The sequence below is a fragment of the Hypanus sabinus genome, chromosome 6 (assembly GCF_030144855.1).
Source record: "Hypanus sabinus isolate sHypSab1 chromosome 6, sHypSab1.hap1, whole genome shotgun sequence".
Lineage (NCBI taxonomy): Eukaryota > Metazoa > Chordata > Chondrichthyes > Myliobatiformes > Dasyatidae > Hypanus > Hypanus sabinus.
Genome location: NC_082711.1, coordinates 165,056,238 through 165,078,584, shown reverse-complemented (window position 1 = coordinate 165,078,584; position 22,347 = coordinate 165,056,238). Strand labels below are relative to the sequence as shown.

Sequence of the window (22,347 nt, the reverse complement as noted above, 5' to 3'; positions counted from 1 at the left end):
GGGGACCAGTGAGGAGACAGGGGGAAAGAGAGGTAGAGAGATTGTGCTGGGGATGTAATCAGCCTGGTCACATGAGAAGAGATTGTCCGTTTACACCATGGCCTGTCACACACCAGCAGGAACCGATAAGAAGGGAACTAAAGTTTAGCCAAGGACCAGCCCCCACAGGCCCAAGAGGACTTGTGAACCCCTATGCGAGGTATTAGGGGTGCCCCGAGAACTCGAGTGGGAAGGGACATTACCCAATGATAACAAGGGAGGCAGACGAGGAACCCATTGTTTAAGTTATGTTAGAAGGGCAACTGATAACCAATGATGATAGATACTGGAGCCACGTACACTTGCGTACAGCCACAGTATGCCCTTCACCTTCCCATGTTAGGAAAGTTTATTAAGACGGTAGGGTTCTCGGGGAAAACACAGTTGACACAGTGCACGGCTCCAGTGCGGTTGAGAATGGGAAATAAAGGAATTGTTTTGCCGGTGCTAGGTTACTCCGATTAATTTGTTAGGCAGAGATGCCTTATTGAAACTGGAATTAAAATTAGAATGCACCAGAAATGGGCTGAGTGTGGAAAGAGCAGGGGCTCAAGTGATAGTGCGAGAAGACAAAAAAGCTAATGTCTTTTGGATAGGAGACATCGCAGATCAGATTCAGGAAACCTAGGAAAAATGGAAAAAGGGCGTGCAGGCTATATTACCCAGGGCTGTAATGCCCAAATCTGAGCTACATTGTACAGTGATTTTTGACGAGACTCAGAACAGGGAGTTAGAGGAGAGATGGCAGCTGGAGGCATGTACCCAACAGCACCTGGAAGGGGAGGCTGTGATAATTGGAAAGCAAGGGGCAGCTTTACAAGTTAAGTGGAACACCTTTTTAGAAAAATGGTACGGAGGCTGCGCCCCACGTACTGTTGGTAAACAAGGGATATCAGTCTAAAGACTTAGGACCCTTAGTTAAGAGTGCTGAAACCGTAACAGTGTGGAGGAAAATCACGCCAGAGGTGTGGATATCAGAAGACAACAATTGCATTAAAATAATGGTAAGTGTAGATATGGTAGGGACAGTGGGAGAGGTCGAATTAACTCCCCAACCACACCTGCCCTTGCTGGGAAAGGAAAGAGGCCAGCAGAAAGATAGGAGGTTAGATGAGTTGCCGTCTGTTCTGTGGTCACAGCATGACACGGACGTAGGGAAAATAAAAACAGCTAGTCCGGTGGAAATAAGGCTGAAAAGGGGAGCATTTCCACCCAGGAGACCACAATACCTCTAAGACCAGAAGCAGAAGAGGGAATAGCATCGACAGTGCAGGGGTTGCTTGAAATAGGAGTGCTTAAAAGAACAAACAGTCCATGCAATACCCCGTTGCTGCCGGTTTTAAAAGCAGATAAATCTAAGTGGAGATTGGTGCATGATTTGCGAGCGGTAAATGATGTGGTAGAGGACTGGCCAGCGGTAGTCCCCAACCCACACACGCTTTTGACTAATGTTCCACCAGAAGCAAGTTACTTTTCAGTGATTGATTTATGATCGGCTTTCTTCAGCATTCCTCTAGCCGACCAGTGTCAGTATCTGTTTGCATTTACTTACAGAGGTGCTCAGTATACCTATACCAGAATGCTGCAAGGATTTAAACATTCACCACACATTTTTAATCAGGTGTTGAAGGCAGACCTAGAGGGCATGCCATTGGAAAGTACATTGTTACAGTATGTGGATGACCTGTTGATTTGCTCCCACAGCGAGGAACAGTGTGAGCAGGACACTATAACTCTGTTAGAGAAGCTGGCATACGGAGGACATAAAGTATCCAAAAAGAAACTGCAATTTTGCACGCAGCAAGTGGAGTACTTAGGCAGGGTAATATCCAAGGGAGTGAAGGCGATAGCACCAGATCAGATTGAGGCAATAACTAAGGCCCCCAAACCCCAGACTGTAGGGCAGATGATGACGTTTTTGGGAATGGCAGGGTACAGCTCAGATTGGATAGGAGAATATGCTGAGATTGTGGCACCTTTGAGAAAGATAATGAAAGAAGCAGGACATACAAATTTAAAGAACGGTTTACAGTGGCATGGAGAGGCGGAGATAGCTTTCAATACTATTAAACAGGAATTGCAGTCGGCACCAGCATTAGCTTTGCCTGACTACGAGAAGGTTTTTCATTTGTATGTATCCAACCGACAGGAGGGTTATGTCACAGCGGTTCTAACACAGGAGACAGGCACAGGAAAAGCAAAGCAGCCGATAGCATACTACAGTACGAGACTAGATGAGGTGGCTCAGGGGTATCCACCCTGTTATCAGGGATTGGCGGCGCTGTATATGCATATGGAAAGGCATCATCTGTAACCCTGGACTATCCTGTGACCCTGTACACACTCCACAAAGTAGCAGAATTGCTGGAAAGAGGGAAATTTGTGCTGACGCCAGCCAGGATAGCAGCGTATCAGATGCTAGTGACATTTCCTGACATAACTATACAGAGATGCACTACCAGTAATATAGCCGATTTTGTCCCTTGGGCTATGAAGGAGAACCCCATGATTGTGTAGGGAAGACGATGGCATTTGCCAAATTGAGAGCAGATTTACGGTCAGAACCACTAAAGGATGCAGATAAAAAGGTTCTGTTCGTAGATGGCTCTTGTTATAGGGATTATGATGGAAATCATGCAGGGTTCTCAGTAGTGCAGCAGGGTCAGTCGAGCTATAAGATTATTAGGATGGAGTCCTGTCCCCAACCGTTCCGCCCAACTAGCTGAAATCAAAGCCCTGACAGCTGCGTGTGAAATGATGGAAGGTGAGAAAGTAGACATCTATACTGATTTGGCATATGCTCATGGAGTATGCCATTTGTTCGGGGCAGTGTGGAAGCAGAGAGGTTTTAAAAAGAGTAATGGAGATCCCATACAACATTGTCAGCAAATTCTAGACTTAATAAAAGCCATAATGAAACCTAAAGCATTGGCTATAGTAAAATGCCAGGCACATAAAAAGGGAAATGATGTAACAACAAAGGGAAATCAAGCTGCGGACGAGGCAGCCAGAAAAGCGTCCGGGTGTACATCAGCTGTCATTGCCCCCCAGGTAAGCCTAACTCCAGAACCTGAGGTAAAGGACCTAATTGAAATACAAGGTAAGGCAACTTTGGCAGAACAGACAATGTGGAGACGAAGGGGGGCCAAGCAGAACCCGGAAGGCTTGTGGAGCATGGAAGACGGTTTGTTGGTAGCGCCCACCCCTCTACTGACGATTCTGATTTCAGAAGCGCATGGAATTGACCATTGTGCAAGGGGGGAAGTGATAAAGAAAATAAGGGAGGATGGTTTTTGGTCACCTTATTTACAGGCTTCAGTGGACTTTGTCTTGTCACAGTGCGAGGTATGCGCACGGAATAATGTTCGGAAGGGAATTACAACCCCAATAGGCCACATTCCTGTACCTGAAGGACCATTTAAACATCTAGTGATCGATTACGTAGACATGATAAAGACAGTGAGAGGGAAAAGATACATGCTGGTAGTAATTGATCGATTTAGCAGATGGGTGGAGGCGGCACCTTCAAGAGATGAAGGGGCAAAGACAGTGGTAAAATTTCTGACAAATGAAGTGATCCCAAGGTTTGGAACACCTACAGAAGTTAGCTCAGACAATGGTTCAGCTTTTATCCAGGAAGTGGTCAAACTGGTACTACAGGCACTGAGGATAAAGCAAAGATTTGGATGTGTATACCACCCTCAGTTGCAGGGCATGGTAGAGAGAATTAATGGAACCTTGAAAGCCAAACTAAACAAAATTTGTGCAGACACTAAACTTAATTGGGTCGATGCTTTACCGTTAGCATTGATGAGTTACTGCATGCAAACTAATCAAATAACATGCCTGACACCGCATGAGATGCTCACTAGGAAGCAGGGGTAAGCAAAAATGTTGAATGGATAAACTATATATACTACAATCAACAGAGATTCATCAACTACACCGATGATGCGCTGGAGGCCTTAGGGCAACAGCTGGATGCAACTAGCAGGATGGCGTGGCAAAACAGACAGGTAATGGATTGGCTTTTGGCAGACAAAGGGGGTGTGTGTGTAATGTTTAGAGAACAATGCTGCACTTTCATACCGAACAATACTAGCCCAGAAGGGTCTTTCACCAGAGCAATGAATAAATTAAAGAATCTGCGGACGGAGGTCAAACAGAATGCAGGATTTGAACATCAGTTCTTTGATTGGTTGGAAAGTAGACTCGGAGGATGGGGAGCATGGCTGACTAAAATAGCAATAACTGTCAGTATTATATTGTTGAGCTGTGCGCTTGTGCTGTGCTGTTTTCAAGTCTCTTGTAGTGCGTGCTGCAACCAAACAATTTCCAATGCTCGTGGCAATTACTGAAGCAATCTTAGTGGAGAAAGAAACATCGAAAATGCAGGATGAACAAGAGCAAAACGACAGTGTGGGAGTAGATTGTAAGGGCTTCTGAGTCTTTTTCCCTGTCTCAGGTACAAAGGGACAGGTTTTTGGCTCAGTGGCCCAGGGTAACAGGGAGAGAATACTTTGAGGTCTTGGCGCAGAAAATTATAGTTTAACCCGAGATTTGGGAATAAGTCCTTGAGTTTATTGGGGCTTTTGTGCGCAGACTCTTAGTCTTCTTTCTCTGTGTGAGTCCCTCTGGGTCTCAAAAAAGGGGGTATATATTGGAGTATAAAAGTTGCAACTTGCTATTTGCTAGAGAATGAAATCTTAGGAATGTAGAAGACAATGGTGTGTTAATAAGAGGAAGCTAAGAGATGTAAATTATGTAGTCTGAGTTTGCTATTTGCTATGCATGTACCCAATTTAGTAGGAAAATGAAATATTAAGAATGCAGAAGACAATGGTGTGTTAATGAGAGGTAGCTAAGAGATGTAGATTAGAACATGATTAAGTCAAAGGGTAGAAACAATAGTGGCGGATGTACGTGTGATACGCAACTATAGACAGATTGCATATGCTAATGCAACTAAACCAGGAGATTGATATAAAACATGCTATGTCCAAGGATCGGTGGGCAATCAGCGACTAGCTCAGGGGTGGGCAAACTTTTTGACTTGAGGGCCACAAAGGGTTTTAAAATTTGACAGGGGGGCCGGACCAGGAGCAGATGGACGGAGTGTTTTGGTAATACACCTCATAAGAGAAAATAAAATATCATGGCATATGTAGAAAACATGTGCTTTAATTTCAATTGAAAATGAACAAATGCATTACAACAAAATATCTGTCTTTGAAGTCCCATGGTATTTAGCTATTTATTGAAATGACTTTTAAAACACTGAAAATTAAATGAATAAAATACAGCTTTTTTTAATAGTAACAGTTATTTTAAAGCACTGAAAATTCTGTTATCCTTCAAGATATTATCATCATCACTCTCCTCCTGGCTGTCTTTATTTCAAAAACAGTAGGAGATGCAGGTCTACTTGTCCTGCTCCTTCTTATTCAATTGTCCCCTGTGCCAAAACTCAACAACGACCCGCACAATGACAGAGCAGTGAGTGCGCGCCGGTATGCGGAGCTCTGTGCTCACAAATCCCTGCAGGCTATCTCCCTTAGCCGGAACGCTGGCTAATTGTGAGCCGGTTCGGATGTGCCAGGAAATGGGTCGCCACAAGGTCACAAAGTAAAGCGCAAATTTGGAGTAATACGCTGCACCTCAACAAAGGTCAATGTATATAGAGTGCGTCATCTATTGGGAAAACGCCAGAATTGCGGGGAAAAAACGTTAACAAGGTTTATTAATATAATTTCATCAAGTTCTGCGGGCCTGATTAAAAAGCTTAACGGGCCGCATATGGCCCGCGGGCCGTAGTTTGCCCATGCCTGGACTAGCTCAATGACTGTCTCAGCTTTGATTTGCAAACTAAAGTTTAGCCCTTCTTGAAGAATCTTCTGCATCTCCTGGTCATTTGTGGGGCACGAGAAACCACGACACTTTTCAACATAATTGTATAAGGGCTAAGAGTGTTGTAAAAACAAGCCTGAAGGCTGTGTGTGTCAATGCGAGGAGCATTCGTAACAAGGTGGATGAATTGAATGTGCAGGTAGTTATTAATGAATATGATATAGTTGGGACCACAGAGACATGGCTCCAGGGTGACCAAGGATGGGAGCTCAACATCCAGGGATATTCAATATTCAGGAGGGATAGACAGGAAAGAAAAGGAGGTGGGGTAGCATTGCTGGTTAGAGAGGAGATTAACGCAATAGAAAGGAAGGACATTAGCCTGGAGGGTGTGGAATCGATATGGATAGAGCTGCATAACACTAAGGGGCAGAAAACGCTGGTGGGAGTTGTGTACAGGCCACCTAACAGTAGTAGTGAGGTGGGGGATAGCATTAAACCGGAAATTAGAAATGCGTGCAATAAAGAAACAGTAGTTATAATGGGTGACTTTAATCTATATATAGATTGGGTGAACCAAATTGGTAAGGGTGTTGAGGAAGAGGATTTCTTGGAATGTATGCGGGATGGTTTTCTGAACCAACATGTCGAGGAACCAACTAGAGAGCAGGCCATTCTAGATTGGGTATTGAGCAATGAGGAAGGGTTAGTTAGCAATCTTGTCGTGCGAGGCCCCTTGGGTAAGAGTGACCATAATATGGTGGAATTCTTCATTAAGATGGAGAGTGACATAGTTAACTCAGAAACAAAGGTTCTGAACTTAAAGAAGGGTAATTTTGAAGGTATGAGACATGCATTAACTAAGATAGACTGGCAAATGATACTTCAAGGGTTGACAGTAGATATGCAATGGCAAGCATTTAAAGATCGCAGGGGTTATCTACAACAATTGTTCATCCCAGTTTGGCAAAAGAATAAACCAGAAAAGGTAGTGCACCCGTGGCTGACAAGGGAAATTAGGGATAGTATCAAGTCCAAAGAAGAAACATATAAATTAGCAAAAAAAAGCGGCGCACCTGAGGACTGGGAGAACTTCAGAGACCAGCAGAGGAGGACAAAGGGCTTAATTAGGAAAGGGGAAGAAGATTATGAGAGAAAGCTGGCAGGGAACATAAAAACTGACTGTAAAAGCTTTTATAGATACATGAAAAGAAAAAGATTGGTCAAGACAAATGTAGGTCCTTTACAGTCAGAAACCGATGAATTGATCATAGGAAACAAAGACGTGGCAGACCAATTGAATAACTACTTTGGTTCTGTCTTCACTAAGGAGGACTTAAATAATCTCCTGGAAATAGTAAGGGACCAAGTGTCTAGTGAGATGGAGGAACTGAGTGAAATACATGTTAATAGGGAAGTGGTGTTAGGTAAATTGAAGGGATTAAAGGCAGATAAATCCCCAGGGCCAGATGGTCTGTGTCCCAGAGTACTTAAGGAAGTAGCCCAAGAAATCGTGGATGCATTAGTGATAATTTTTCAAAACTCCTTCGATTCTGGATTAGTCCCTGAGGATTGGAGGGTGGCTAATGTAACCCCATTTTTTAAAAAAGGAGGGAGAGAGAAACCGGGGAATTATAGACCGGTTAGTCTGACATCAGTGGTGGGGAAAATGCTAGAGGCGTTTATCAAAGATGTGATAACAGCACATTTGGAAACAGGTGAAATCATCGGACAAAGTCAGCATGGATTTGTGAAAGGAAAATCATGTCTGACGAATTTTACAGAATTTTTTGAAGATGTAACTAGCAGAGTGGATAGGGGAGAGCCAGTGGATGTGGTATATTTAGATTTTCAAAAGGCTTTTGACAAAGTCCCACATAGGAGATTAGTGTGCAAACTTAAAGCACATGGTATTGGGGGTATGGTATTGATGTGGATAGAGAATTGGTTGGCAGACAGGAAGCAAAGAGTGGGAGTAAATGGGACCTTTTCAGAATGGCAGGCAGTGACTAGTGGGGTACTGTAGGGCTCAGTGCTGGGACCCCAGTAGTTTACAATATATATTAATGATTTAGATGAGGGAATTAAATGCAGCATCTCCAAGTTTGCGGATGACATGAAGCTGGGCGGCGGTGTTAGCTGTGAGGAGGATGCTAAGAGGATGCAGGGTGACTTGGATAGGTTAGGTGAGTGGGCAAATTCATGGCAGATGCAATTTAATGTGGATAAATGTGAGGTTATTCACTTTGGTTGCAAGAACAGGAAAACAGATTATTATCTGAACGGTGGCCGATTAGGAAAAGGGGAGGTGCAACAAGACCTGGGTGTCATTGTACACCAGTCATTGAAGGTGGGCATGCAGGTACAGCAGGCGGTGAAAAAGGCAAATGGTATGTTGGCATTCATAGCAAAAGGATTTGAGTACAGGAGCAGGGGCGTTCTACTGCAGTTGTACAAGGCCTTGGTGAGACTGCACCTAGAGTATTGTGTGCAGTTTTGGTCCCCTAATCTGAGGAAAGACATTCTTGCCATAGAGGGAGTACAGAGAAGGTTCACCAGATTGATTCCTGGGATGGCAGGACTTTCATATGAAGAAAGACTGGATCGACTAGGCTTATACTCACTGGAATTTAGAAGATTGAGGGGGGATCTTATTGAAACGTATAAAATTCTAAAGGGATTGGACAGGCTAGATGCAGGAAGATTGTTTCTGATGTTGGGGAAGTCCAGAACGAGGGGTCACAGTTTAAGGATAAAGGGGAAGCCTTTTAGGACCGAGATGAGGAAGAACTTCTTCACACAGAGAGTGGTGAATCTGTGGAATTTCCTGCCACAGGAAACAGTTGAGGCCGGTTCATTGGCTATATTTAAGAGGAAGTTAGATATGGCCCTTGTGGCTAAAGGGATCGGGGGTATGGAGAGAAGGCAGGTACAGTGTTCTGAGTTGGATGATCAGCCATGATCATACTGAATGGCGGTGCAGGCTCGAAGGGCCGAATGGCCTAGTCCTGCACCTATTTTCTATGTTTCTAAAATGCTGGAAGAACTCAGCAGGCTAGGCAGCATCTATGGAAAAAGAGTAAACAGTTGACGTTTCAGGCCAAGACTCTTCATCAGGACTTTTACTGTTTTCCATAGATGTTTGAGGAGGTGTATCATGCTGATTGTATATTTAAAATAAATACTTATCTCCTCCTCTCCCATGAACTGCAACTTTGCAGTTTATCTTGCCAGATTTCACTCACCTGTCCAGAGATAAAACAGCTTCAAGAGTATTGGCACCAATCTTTTGAAGAGCAACTGGAGTTCATCCTGTGGGAAGCTATCTGTTTGCTTTTGACCGTTGGTGTAATGGGGTTGCAGAGCTATGATTGCAGTGGCAATTACTGGCTGACAACACCATAGTCCGGTGAAACGTAAACAAGAGGAGAGTGGAAGCAAATCATAAACACAAAAGATTCTGCAGATGCTGGAAGTCCAGAGCAACATACACACACAGTATTGGGCAGACTCAGCAGGTCAGGCAGCATCTATGAAAATGAATAAACAATCGCTGTTTCATGCTGAGACCCTCCATTAGAGGAGAGGGGAATTTTCACTTAATTTGAACTTCCTCAGCTTTTGGTTCGAGGAGGCTGGTACCTCTCAGTGTTATAGAGTCATGAGTACTACAGCACAGAAACAAGGCATTTGGCCCATCTAGTCCAAGTCGAGACCTGATCTTCTGACTAGTCCCATCTACATCCACCAGAATATAGCCCTCCAAGTCCATTCAAAGCCTGTCAAATCCATATAGCTATCCAAGAGTTATAGAGTCATAGAGCCATAGAGTGCAACAACACAAAAACAGGCTTTGGCCCATCCAGCCTGTGCTAAACTGCCTAGTCCCATTGACCCACACCTGGACCATAGCCCTCCATACACTTCCCATCCACGTACTTATCTAAACTCCTCATAAATATTGCAATCAAACCCATATTCACTGCTCTGCTGGAGACTCAATCACCACTCACACCATCCTCTGCGTGAAAAAATTCCTCTTCAGGCTCCCCTTAAATGCTAACAAAGGAAGGCTGCAGACACTGGCGTTCCAGAGCAGCACACACACACAATGTTGGAGAAACTCAGCAGGTCAGGCAGCATCTGTGGAAATGAATAAATGAACATTTGACATTTTGGATTGAGACCCTTCTTCAGGACTGGAATGGAAGGGGGAAGACTCCAGAATAAAAAAGGTGGGAGGAGGGGAATGTGGATAGCTGGAAGGTGATAGGTGAAGCCAGGTGGGTGAGGAAGGTCAAGGGCTGGAGAAGAAGGAATCTGATAGGAGAGGAGAGTGGCCTATAGGAGAAAGAGAAGGAGGGGGACCCAGGGAGAAGTGATAGGCAGGTAAGAAGAGGTAAAAGGCCAGAAGAGGAAGGGAGGGAGAGGGAAAAAAATACTGGAAGGAGAAATCGATATTCATGCTATCAGGTTGGAGGCTATTCAGAAGGAACATAAGATGTTGCTCCTCCACCCTGAGTGTGGCCTCACCTTGGCACAAGATGAACCTATGACCTCCAGTTGTAGTCCCACCCATCTACAGCGGGGAAAGCCTGCTTGCATTAACCATATCTATACGCCTCCTAATTTTGCATACTCTTTGTATAATTTTGTGGACATCGTTGAGCCATTTGTTCACAGGGCTGAGAACTGCAGTGCTTGCCACATAGACACACGTGGACAAAAGGCCCGATTAATATAAGGAGGTGAAACCTCTGGCTGATTTGTCTTTTCCATAGCTCAGGGGATGAAAATTAACTGTGGTATCAATTATACTGGCTCAGCAGCTCAACAAAGGCCAGGATAAGCTCAGTGCCGGAGGCTCGGTTCGGTATCAAACATTAAACGTACGAGGAATGCAGCTGTACAGAGAGTGCTGAGAAACTGAGGGAGGAAATGTGTGAAAATCAGCGATTACCTGGCAAGATTCCAGCTTGTTAAATATTATTACACATTTACAGTAAACCTCTGGTAGGTTTTAATGCTTACCCTACTTGGAGTTGCTATGCACTCTCCTGAGAGTAAGCCAAGCTCCTGCTGGAGTTTTAAACTGTTGTTTTTCATGTGTAAAATTTTCCATTGTTTCTTTTTTACCTTTAGTTTCTTGGTGTTTGGTTACAGATTTACACATGCCAGCATTTCCAGAATTTTGGAATTGCTAATACTGAGTATTCAGGAAATCCACATGGAGTTTTGCCGCAGGAAAGCAGCACCCGTCATGGTGTGGGTATGTGGTGGATACGGCCCAGTCCATCATGGGTAAAGTGCTCCCCCACTATTGGGCACATCTACATGAAATGTCACAGGAAGGTGACATACATCGTCAGGGACCCCCACCACCCAGGATGTGCTCTCTTTTCGCTGCTGTCATCAGGAAGGAGGTACAGGAGCCTCAGGACCCACACCACCAGATTCAGGAACAGTTATTACCTCTCAACCATCAGTCTCTTGAACCAAAGAAGATAACTTCATTCCACTTGCCCCATGATCGAAATGTTCCCACAACCTGTGGAATCACTTTCAAGGACTCTTTATCTCATGTTTTCAATATTTATTGCTTATTTATTTTTATTATTATTTCTTTCTTTTTGTACTTTCACAGTTTGTTGTCTTCTGCACACTGGTTGAACACCGAAGTTGGTGCGGTCTTTCATTGATTCTATTATGGTCATTATTCTGTTATGGATTTATTGGTTATGTCCGCAAGACAATAAATCTCAGGGTTGTATATGGTGACATATATGTACTTTGATAATAAATTTATTTTGAACATTGAACTTTAAACAAGCTAGTGTTCTGGTGCAATCACAACTTGGAGCTGAATGCCCTAAAAACCATAGAGATGTACATTGAGTTCAAGAATGTATCCCCACTCCACCCACTCATCAACAACAACTCTTCAGTTCTACATTGAGGTTCCAGGTCATCATTATTTCACAGGACCTCATGAGGGAGAACCCTATCTCCTCTGTTAACAAAAAGGCCGGCAGAGGATGTATTTCTTGTGGCAGTTAGTAAAATTCTATCATCCCCAGACCATAAGACTAAAAGACAAGACATAAGAGTAGAAATAGGCCATTTGGCCCATTGAGTCTGCTCAGCTATTCCATCATGGCTGATTTATTATCCCTCTCAACCCCATTCTCCTGCCTTCTCCCAGTAATCTTTGACGCCCTGCCTAATGAAGAACGTATCAGTCTCTGATTTAAATATTTTCAATGACTTGGCCTCCACACCTTTCTGTGGCAATGAATTCTATTGTTTCACCACCTTCTGGCAAAGAAATTCCTCCTCATTTCTGCTTGACATGGATGTTAGTCTATTCTGAGGCTGTGCCCTCTGGTCCTAGACTCACCCACAATAGGAAGCATACTCTCCACATCCACTCTATCTAGGCCTTTCAATATTTGATATGTTTCAATGAAATCCCCACTCATCCTTCTAAACTCCAGTGAGTACAGGTGCAGACCAGCAAACACCCCTCATACATTAACCCTTTCACTCTTGGTATCATTCTTGTGAACCTCCTCTAGACATCTCCAAAGCCAGCACATCTTCTCTTAGATACGGGGCTCAACGTTGTTCACAATACTCCGTGTGGTCTGACCAGTGCCTTATAAAGTCTCAGCATTACGTCCTTGCCTTTATATTCTCGAAATAAATGATAACATTGCATTTACCTTCCTTACCACTGACTCAATCTTTAAGTTAACCTTTAGGGAGTTCTGCACGAGTGCTCACAAGACCCTGTGCACATCCGTTTTTTAAAATTTTCTCCCAGTTTAAAAAATCATCTATGCCTTTATCCCTTCTACCAAAGTGCATGACTATACGCTTCCCTACACTGTATACCATGTGCCACTTCTTTGGCATCAAAGAATTCCAACAGATTTGTCAGGTAAGATTTCCCCTTAAAGAAACCATGCTGACTTTGGCCTATTTTATCATGTGCCTCCAAGTACCCTGAAACCTCATCCTTAATGATGCACTCCCAAGATTTTCCCAACCACTGAAATCAAGCTAGCTGCCTATAATTTCCTTTCTTTTGCCTCCTTCCCTTCTTAAAGTGTGGAGTGACATTTGCAATTTTCCAGTCCTCATGAACAATTCCAAATGTAGTGATTCTTGAAAGATCATTATTAATCCCTCCAGGATCTTCAGCGACCTCTTTCAGAACCATCTGGGTCAGGCGGCTTATCTGTCTCCACACTTTCCAGCTTATCAAGCACCTTCTTCTTAGTGATACCAACTACACTCACTTCTGCCCCCCCCCCCCCACCACCCAACACTCAAATTTCTGGCATACTGTTGGTGTCTTCCACAATGAAGACTAACACAAAGTACTTGTTAATTATGTCCATCGTTTCTTTGTTCCCCACTTCTAGCTCTCCAGTGTCCGTTTCTAGTGGTCCGATATCCACTCTTGGCTCTCTTTTACTCTTTATATATCCAAAAGAACTTTTGGTAGTCTTTTTGATAGATTAGCTTCATATTTCATCTTTTCTCTCCTTATGGTTTTTTTTTAGTTGCCTTCTATTGGTTTTTAAAGAATCCCAATCCTCTAACTTGCCACAAATTTTCTAATATATGCCCACCCTTTTTCTTTACTGCCGTCTTTGACTTCCCTTGTCAGCTTTGGTTGAGTTATACTCCCTTCAGAATACTTCCTCATCTTTGTGATGTATTTATCCTGCATCTTCCGACTTGCTCCCAGAAATTCCAGCCACTGCTGGTCTGCCATCGTCCCTGCTCATGCTCCCTTCCAATCAACTTTGGCCAGCTCCTCTCTCACCTTCAGTCCTGTATTCATCATGCTTTTCGATTTTGCCCCCATCTTACGTGTCAACTCATCCCACTGAATTCAATGTTGCCCTATCATCTGCGAGTCCTTCCTCACAGTCCCACTACACACTGCATCTACTTGTATACCAACGGCCCCATCCTCAGCCCTATCACTCCGGTTCCTGTCCCCCAGTCAGATTAGTTTAACCATTCCCCAGCAGCTCTGGCAAACCTGCCCACAAGGATATTGGACTCAGGTTAAGGTGTAACCTGTCCTTTTTGTACAGTTCATACCTTCCCCAGAAGAGATCCCAATGATTCAGAAATCTGAAGCCCTGACCACGGCACCAATTCATCAGCAACATTTATCTGGAAAATCATCCTATTCTTACCCACACTGGAGCATGGCACAGGCAGCAATCTAGAGATTATTATCCTAGAGGTCCTTCTTTTCATCTTTCTACTCAGCTCCCTGTATTTATTCTCTCTTCAGGACCTTCTCCCTTTTCCTACCAATGTCATCAATACCAATAAGTACCATGACTTCCGGCTGTTGAACCTCCTTGTTTAGAATTCTGTGGACTCAGTCCAAGACATCTCTGACCCTAGCAACTGGAAGGCAGCATACTATCCCTGTGTCTCTTTCACGTTGAACCTACTGGTGTAATGCTACACTGTCACCATAGGGAGCAACCCCACATCAGCCATTACTGTCTGGTTTGGTGCAGCATCCTCTCACAGTATATGACAATTACAGTGAACTGTCAGGACAGTAGAAAAGATCATTGGCTGCAGTCTCTACCAACATACATGATTTATACGTGCCCAGGACAAAGAAGAGGATAGGAAGAATCTTTGTGTGGCATTACCCACACAACAAACTCCTTTCTAGAAGGTTATTAAAACAACAGCTTCACACCATCTTAAAGTTTCTTCCCCAGGCAGTTAATCTGATCAACCATTCTAGCTAGCACACCACCCCACCCCTCTCTATCTATTACCTCAGTCACTACACTGCACTGTAAACACTTGAAACCACTTTTTATAATGCTGTTTACATTGCTGGTATTTACAAATTCATGCACATTTTGTTCCATATCAGCACATTAATTTTAGTTTTGTATAGTTCTCTATTAGGTATAATTGTTGCATGTTGCTGATCCTTAATCCTGCATTAATTAATGTTAATTATACCATAAGTCACTAATCTATCCCTATCTTTGCCACTTTTTATAAAGTGGTGTTGCAGAGCGGAAATGAGGGTAGAGATGTTTTATGTTGAACCTCCGTGCACGCCGTACTTGAAGCAAACCTGTGGTGGATGAGAAGAATGTAGGAGGAATCTCCCCCTCAAGTGGGCATGTGATTCGACTCTTCTCCTTGGCGCTGAAGCATTACTGGGAGATAACAGGTTTGTAGAGTTTTCCATGTGATTTGAGTGCTTTGTGTTTTGACAAAGGGCTGTTTGCCGGTGACTGGGATTAGTATAAATTGATTGGTCAGTGCATGAAAGGATACGGGAGGAAGGCAGGAGATTGTGGCTGAGAGGAATACTGGATCAGCCATGATAAAATGGCAGAGCAGACTCGATGGGCCAAATGGCCTAATTTTGCTCCTATATCTTTGGCCGTATGGTCTAAATTATTCAATTCGTTCAGCATTGGTGTTATGGGCAAAATGTGCATTCCTGTGTTGTAAGATGCTGTGAGGCTATTTGGCCCACAATTTGCATGCTAACGGTTAAAGGATTTAGCTTAATCCCAGCCCTTGTTCCATAGATTTGCATGTAATTTCTCGTCAACTATTCATTCAGATGTAGAGGAGTTTTGCCTGTACAATTCCCTCAGCTCGGGTGTGGAGGATCCCCACCACACCATGAGTGCTTCATTTTATCCATTCCCCTAACATCCTTCGGTGAAGGCCCTTATTATCCTGTCAGTCCAGCCAGGTGGCGTGGGGGGCTGGTGTGAAGCTCACCTATGTTTACATTTCTTGAATCCATCTGGTCAAGGAGCTACTTTCTCTGGATTTGACCAAAAGATATTGGAGTAGAATTAGGCCATTTGGCCCATCAAGTTTGCTTCACCATTCCATCATAGCTGATTTATTATCCCTCTCAGCCCCATTCTTCCCTGCCTTCTCCCCATAACCTTTGACACCCTTACTAATCAAGAACCCATCAATCTCCGCTTTAAATATACCCAATGACTTGGCCTCCACAGTGACGGTTAATATGATCATCCCTCAGAAACTGGTGGGTAAACTGTCCTTGATGGGTCTTAGGGCCTCTCTCTGTTATTTGAGTGTGGAATGTGCTGCCAGATGAAGTAATAAATGCAGGCTCACTTTTAACATTTAAGAAGAACTTGGCAGGTACATGGATGAGAGGTGTATGGAGGGATATGGACCAGGTGCAGGTCAGTGGGACTAGGCAGAAAAATGGTTCGGCACAGTCAAGAAGGGCCAAAAGACCTGTTTCTGTGCTGTAATTTTCTATGATTCTATTGGATCCTGGGCCTCTTGACAGAAAGGCTATAGTCAGTCTGTGTTGACAGCAACATCTCTAGCTCCATCATGCTGACCGCCGACACACCCCCGGGGCAGTGTGTTCAGCCCATTGCTGTTCATACTGCTGATCCACGGCTGCACTGCTAGATCCAATTTGAACTGAATCATCGAGTTCCTGATGACACTACCGTCGCTGGCCTCATCAGCGAAGAGGCGATGCTTTCTTGGATGGCCGTACAGAGAGGACGAGGTAGTATACTATGAGCCCAACTTGATTCTCAACGTGGACGAGGCCAAGGAGGTGACTGTGGACTTCAGGAAGGAGCAGGCTGACCACTCCTCACTGCACATACACGGCTCCTCTGGAGAGTTAGGAGCACCAAGTTTCTGGGAGTGCACATAACAGAGGATCTCACCTGGTCCTTCAACACCGCCTCTCTAGTCAAGAACGCACAGCAGCGTTTCCACTTCCAGAGGAGATTGAGGTGAGGTGATGCTCCCCACCCCCGTCCCCCCATTTTAAACAATATTTATAGGAGCGCCGTTGAGAGTGTCCTGAACAGCCAGATCACTGTCTGCAACTGCAAAGCATCTGACTGCTAGTTGCTACAAAGACTTGCAAGGGATACTGAGAGGATCATTGAGATAATTATCAGGAGCATTGTATACACAGGGCCCTTAGCTTTGTCAATAATCCCACTCATCTGTCCAACAATCTTTTTGGCCTCCCTACCATCCAGCAGAAGGTACCGTAGCTTTAGGATAAGAACTGTCAGGAAGGGAAGCCGCTTCTTTCCCCAGGCCGTAAGACCACTGAACTCCCTGCCACCGCCCAGGTCTCATCATATACAAAGCACCAGTAGTGTTATACCGTTTACTTTTTAACTTGTATCATATATGCATCTTATTATTTATTAACTTTTTTTTAAGTTCAAAGTAAATTTATTATTATAGTAGATATGTTACCATACACAACCCTGAGATTCACTTCCTTGCGGGCATACTCAACAGAAAGAAAATTAACTATCTGTGCTATTACTTTGTGTGTGAGTTATACATACTGTGTTGCGCATCTTGGTCTGAAGGAATGTTGTCTCATTTAGCAATACTGTATATATACTGTACATATTCCAGCTGGTGGCGTAGTGGCATCAGCGCTGGACTTTGGGGCGAGAGGTCCTGAGTTTGAATCTGGCCAGCTCCCTTGCATGTTCTCCATCCCTGCCTGGGTTGAGTGTCAAGCTAGCAAAAAAAATCCAGGAGAGGGATGGGCTCCGCCAGATTTCATTTTTGCCCAAGACACGCTGTATGATGAGCAATCACCAAAAAGATCAGTGCAAAAAGCTTGTCATGATGGTGCCCTGACACCCCCCCCCACACACACACACACACACACACACACACACACACTGTATATGTGTACGGTTGAATGACAACAAACTGAACTTGAATTTCACAGATTCACCACCCTCTGGCTGAAGAAATCCCTCCTCACCTCTGTTAGAAAGGGACGGCCTCTGGTCCTAAGCTCTGCCATGATGGGAAACATCCTCTCCATGTCCACTCTTTCGATATTCAATCGGTTTCAATTAGATCATTCTTCTGAACTCTAGCAAGGGCAGGCCCAGAGCCATCAAACACTTCTCATATGTTAACCGCAGCTGACCGTGGGCGGTAGTGCTTCTGACTGCCTGCAGTCCACACAAATTCAAGTGTCTGCACAGGTGGTCACCCACATTCTCTGCCCCTTCATTTGTGCCCAGTTTGCCACTTGTGCTTTAATAACCATGACAGATCATGTACTTATTTCCTGAGCTGCACTCTGACCATGATAAGAAGCACAGATGAAGATGTTAATGCAGCCTCAGCATTGTAGTGAAACAGTCCCTCATTTACTCTTAATCAGTGATGTACGACGTTATTGAAGGAAGCCCAGACTGACAATCCAAGGTGCTTGTGAGGGTGGATCACGTTAATCCGGAGGTGCTGAGAGACCCTGAGAGGTCCTTGTCACTGTCTTTCTGACTGTAATGTTGACGTTGGATCCCTCATGGAGAGCAGTGGCTGTTTTTCAGCTTCCAAGCAGTTACACTGAACAATCTGAAGGTGGAAGTGTGCACCAGGTTAGACACAAGTTCAACACCTCAATTCATTTCGACGGACATTAACAAAGCTCGTGGCTCCAAGCAGCTGTTTGCATGCAACAGTGGCCACTGCTTTGAAAGGCAGGCTAAACCAGCTGAGGGTAGACCTCGTACCCCAGTGAGATAGGGATATGCTTGTCCTTGCGTGTGAAGTTAACTCCAGTGGACTGAGCAGTTGAGATCAGTAGTGAGCTACAACGACCAGGATGGTGGCTCTGCAATGCTCCATGGAGAGCGACGGGCATGATGAGGTACCGGAGAGGCCATGGTCATCCACCATGAAGGAAGTTGTGAGGACTACTCTTACCACTGGACTCAGACTTCCGAGGTCGAGAGAGTGGAACCGTCCCAGTGCAATGGCTTTCCCACTTTAAAGACTCTCCCACATGGGCTTCTTTGTGCAGTTCACACCATACAGAAATAATGCACAAATCTGTCATCGTCAGATGCGATGGACAGTCTGCCGATCAATGAGGCCAGATTTGGAGTTCTGATTATCCACTTCGAGAAAAGGCATCAATAAGCTTGAAACAGTGTGGAGAAAGTTTATAAGGACGTTGCCTGGACTTGACCTGAGATATAGGAAAGGTTGAATAGATTCCCTGCAACGTCGGAGGATGAAGGTACTATAGATCTTTGAGTGTCAAAATGGATGTTGTGATGCGTCCAGTGTGGTAGTGTAGGGGATAGTGCTTGTCACTCTTACTTCCATTTTCCACCACTGGCTAACAGTCTTGTGAAAAGGAGAGTTGAATGTGTACGTCCCTCCCTGCCAGTACACAGCCTCTCCAATAGCAAGCCTCTCGTAGTGCCTCCTTACTGGTGACACATGGAAACTGAATTACTTTTGGCCTCGGGCTGAGCTAAAGAGGATGGGGAGGAGGTCTGGTCCCTGCACACGTAGCACGCAGGCCCATCAGTGTGTTGACATGCCCTGGTGCTCGTGAACCAGATCCCCCAGGTACGGATAAATAGCCCCACTGCCTGTGGGCAGCCTCAGGAAAGATGAAGGCTATGGGAGTAAACCCAGACAAGAAGTCCAGAGTGGGGCCCATAAGACAGCTGGACATCATTGAATATCCTTCTGTCAGCTCCTGCAGCCAAGCTGGTGCCAAACGTATTACTTCATAAGCTTCCCTTTGGACTACACTGGTGAGGCTGAGAGGGGGTTCATGATGACTGGGCATCTCGGGATCTCCATACCTCCCATCCAGGCTTGTGATGATGATCATCACCCATTGTCCTTTGAGACAGACGGATGCCAACAATAAGATCTTTTAGCGGCATACAAAATTATGTTGAGTATAGATAGTAGATGGTTGTCTTGCTGACTGGAGGCCTGGTGCCTTAGGGGTTAGTGCTGGGTCCATTGTTGTTTATCATCTATAATAATTTGGATGATAATGTGGTAAACTGGATCAGCAAATTTGCAGAAGATAACCAAGATTGGGGTATTAGTAGACGGCAAGAAAGGCTATCAAAGCTTGCAGCACGATCTGGACCAGCTGGAAAAATGTGATGAAAAATGGCAGATGGAATTTAACGCAGACAAGTATGGAATGCAAATCAGAAACACAAGGAAGTTGCAAGTCTGCAGCAACACAGAGACAAATGCTGGAGGAACTCAGCAAGTCAGGCAGCATCTGTGCAGGTGAATAAACAGTTGATGTTTCAGGCCAAGTCTCTTCTTTAGGACTGGAATAGAAAGGGGAAGACACCAGAATAAAAAGGTGGGAGGAGGGGAAAAAGGCTTGGTGGAAGGTGATTGCGGAAGCCAGATGGGTGGGAAAGTTAAAAGGCTGGAGAGGAAGGAGTTTAATAGGAGAGGAGAGTGGGCCATCGGAGAAAAGGAAGGATGGAAATGGTTGGCAAGTGGGAAAAGGTTAAAGGCCAGAGTGGTAAATAGAAGAGTTGAGAGGGAGAGAATAACATATTTTACCTGAAGGATTATGTTGCACTTTTGGAGACCAAATCACAGTAAATGGTGGAGCACTGAAGAGGGGATTCTGGGAATACAGGTAGGGTGAAAGGTGAAATATTTCAAGGAACTTGAGAAGGAACTTCTTCACTTCGAGGGTGGTGCAAGAGGGGTACGAGCTATCAGAGGAAGTGGTGGATGCAGGTTCGATTGCAAAATTTAAGAGAAATTTGAATAGATTCAGGGATGAGGGGCATTGGTATGGACTAGATGGCCCAAGGGGCCTGCTTCTGTGCTATATGATCCTATTGTGAGTTAAAGAGCCATAGTGTACGCCAGCACAGAAACAGAGCATTTGACCCAATCACAACATTAAACTAACAGATATATTTAATAGTTTTACATGTTTTCTGGTGTTTTAATTGCTTAATTTAAACATTTTTGACTAAATTGGCAGAGTCTAGGTCCCATGTTAGCTTTATCAGCCCCCTCAGAAACCATGGAACTGGAGAGGAAACAAAATGTCTTCAACCCCAAGGTGCCACCAAAGGACATGGCAATGTTCTGATGTCAGCTGGGACTGAACTAGGCAGCAAGGCTGGTCTTTCCATTGGATGGGAAACATTGACAATTTAAACTCCACTCCGATAAAACAGTAACAATAGAATAATAGTTGATTGTTGTTCCACATCTCTTCTCATTTTAAGCATGTTGCAGCACTAACTCTTAGCCACAGGGTGGCGCTCAATGTCAATATGTAATTTTAAGCATGCACAAAATCTGGGAGCAGCATCTATGGAAGGGGAGTTGCTCTGGATTTCCAGCACTTCTTGCACCTTTAATTCCAAGCAGGTGAGCCAAATCAGAACAAACTGTCAATGATTAGCGCTTGTGGACATCATTGCTGAAGCTCTGGGTGGCTTTCTGTAAAGGTGTGTCAACAAAATGAATGCCATTCCAGAGAGTCAGCTCCAGTGGCTGTTAAAGAGACTTTTCATGAAATGTTTGCAGTTTTATGTGAGGATTAATGTTTTTAGCTTTGGGCTGAATCACTGACCTTATAATTGACCTTGAGAGTGAATTGAATGTGTATTTTTAGACTGTAAGTAAACATGGCATCGAGGAAGTCCACAGTCCATGCATAAAGAATTGGACAACACAAGCAGGTGCCAGGTAGTGTCTATATCTGGACAGAGTCTGACCTTTAATAGTATACCTTTAATAGTATTGATGCAGTGAAAGGCCTGCTTTGCATACTGTTCATACTGATTGCCTTCATAATTCAAAATATTGAGTACAGGAGCTGGGATGTTATGTTGAAGTTGTACAAGACATTGGTGAGATCTGACTTGTACTGTGTGTAGTTCTGGTCACCTACCCACAGGAAGTATATAAGAAGATTACAAGAGTGCAGAGAATGTGCGGAATGTGTGTGTTTTCTCTGGGACTTCCCGGTTTCCTCCCGTGGTCCAAAGACGTATTGGGTAGGTCAATTGGTCATTGTAAGTTGTCCCGCGATTAGGTTTGGGTGAATTGGGTTTGTCAGGGGCTGCTGGGGCAGCGTGGCTCGAGGGCCAGCAGGGCTACTCCACACTCTTTCACTCAATAAATGTCTTTACTGAGCGGGTTGTGAGTGTGGAATGAGCTGCTGGTGGAAGTGGTGGAATGGGGCTTGATTGCAGCATTTAAGAGAAAGCTGGACAAGTGCAAGGATGGGAGGGGTCTAGAGGGTCTGACCAAGGTGCAGGTCAATGGGATTGGACAGAATAACAGCTCAGCATCGACTAGATGGGCAAAAGGGCGCTGGACTATGAGTGGCTTGGGACTGTACTCGCTGCCCCTGAGCCGGCTCAACGACATCCTCCTATCAGCACTCATACCTACTGCGATGAACTACTTCAAGATTTCGGGTCACGGCTGGAATTAGCTCCTTCCAGAGCGAGGACTCACTGCAATGCACCTTTTCCCACAACAGTGCAGGATCAGGGTCAGTGCACAGGATTGAAAGAGACTGCAGAGGGTCACAGATTCAGCCAGCTCCATCGTGGGCCTAGCTTCTCCACCATT

At 44.5% G+C, this 22,347-nt stretch overlaps 1 long non-coding RNA gene across 1 annotated transcript in view; it reads left to right on the top strand.

Annotated features, from left to right (window-relative positions):
* Positions 1-22,347, top strand: part of LOC132396037 (uncharacterized) — a 194,548-nt gene that overhangs the window by 20,612 nt on the left and 151,589 nt on the right. Inside the window, exon 2 of the long non-coding RNA XR_009512816.1 lies at positions 14,949-15,121. This is a non-coding gene — a long non-coding RNA (uncharacterized LOC132396037). The remainder of the gene's footprint in view (positions 1-14,948; positions 15,122-22,347) is intronic.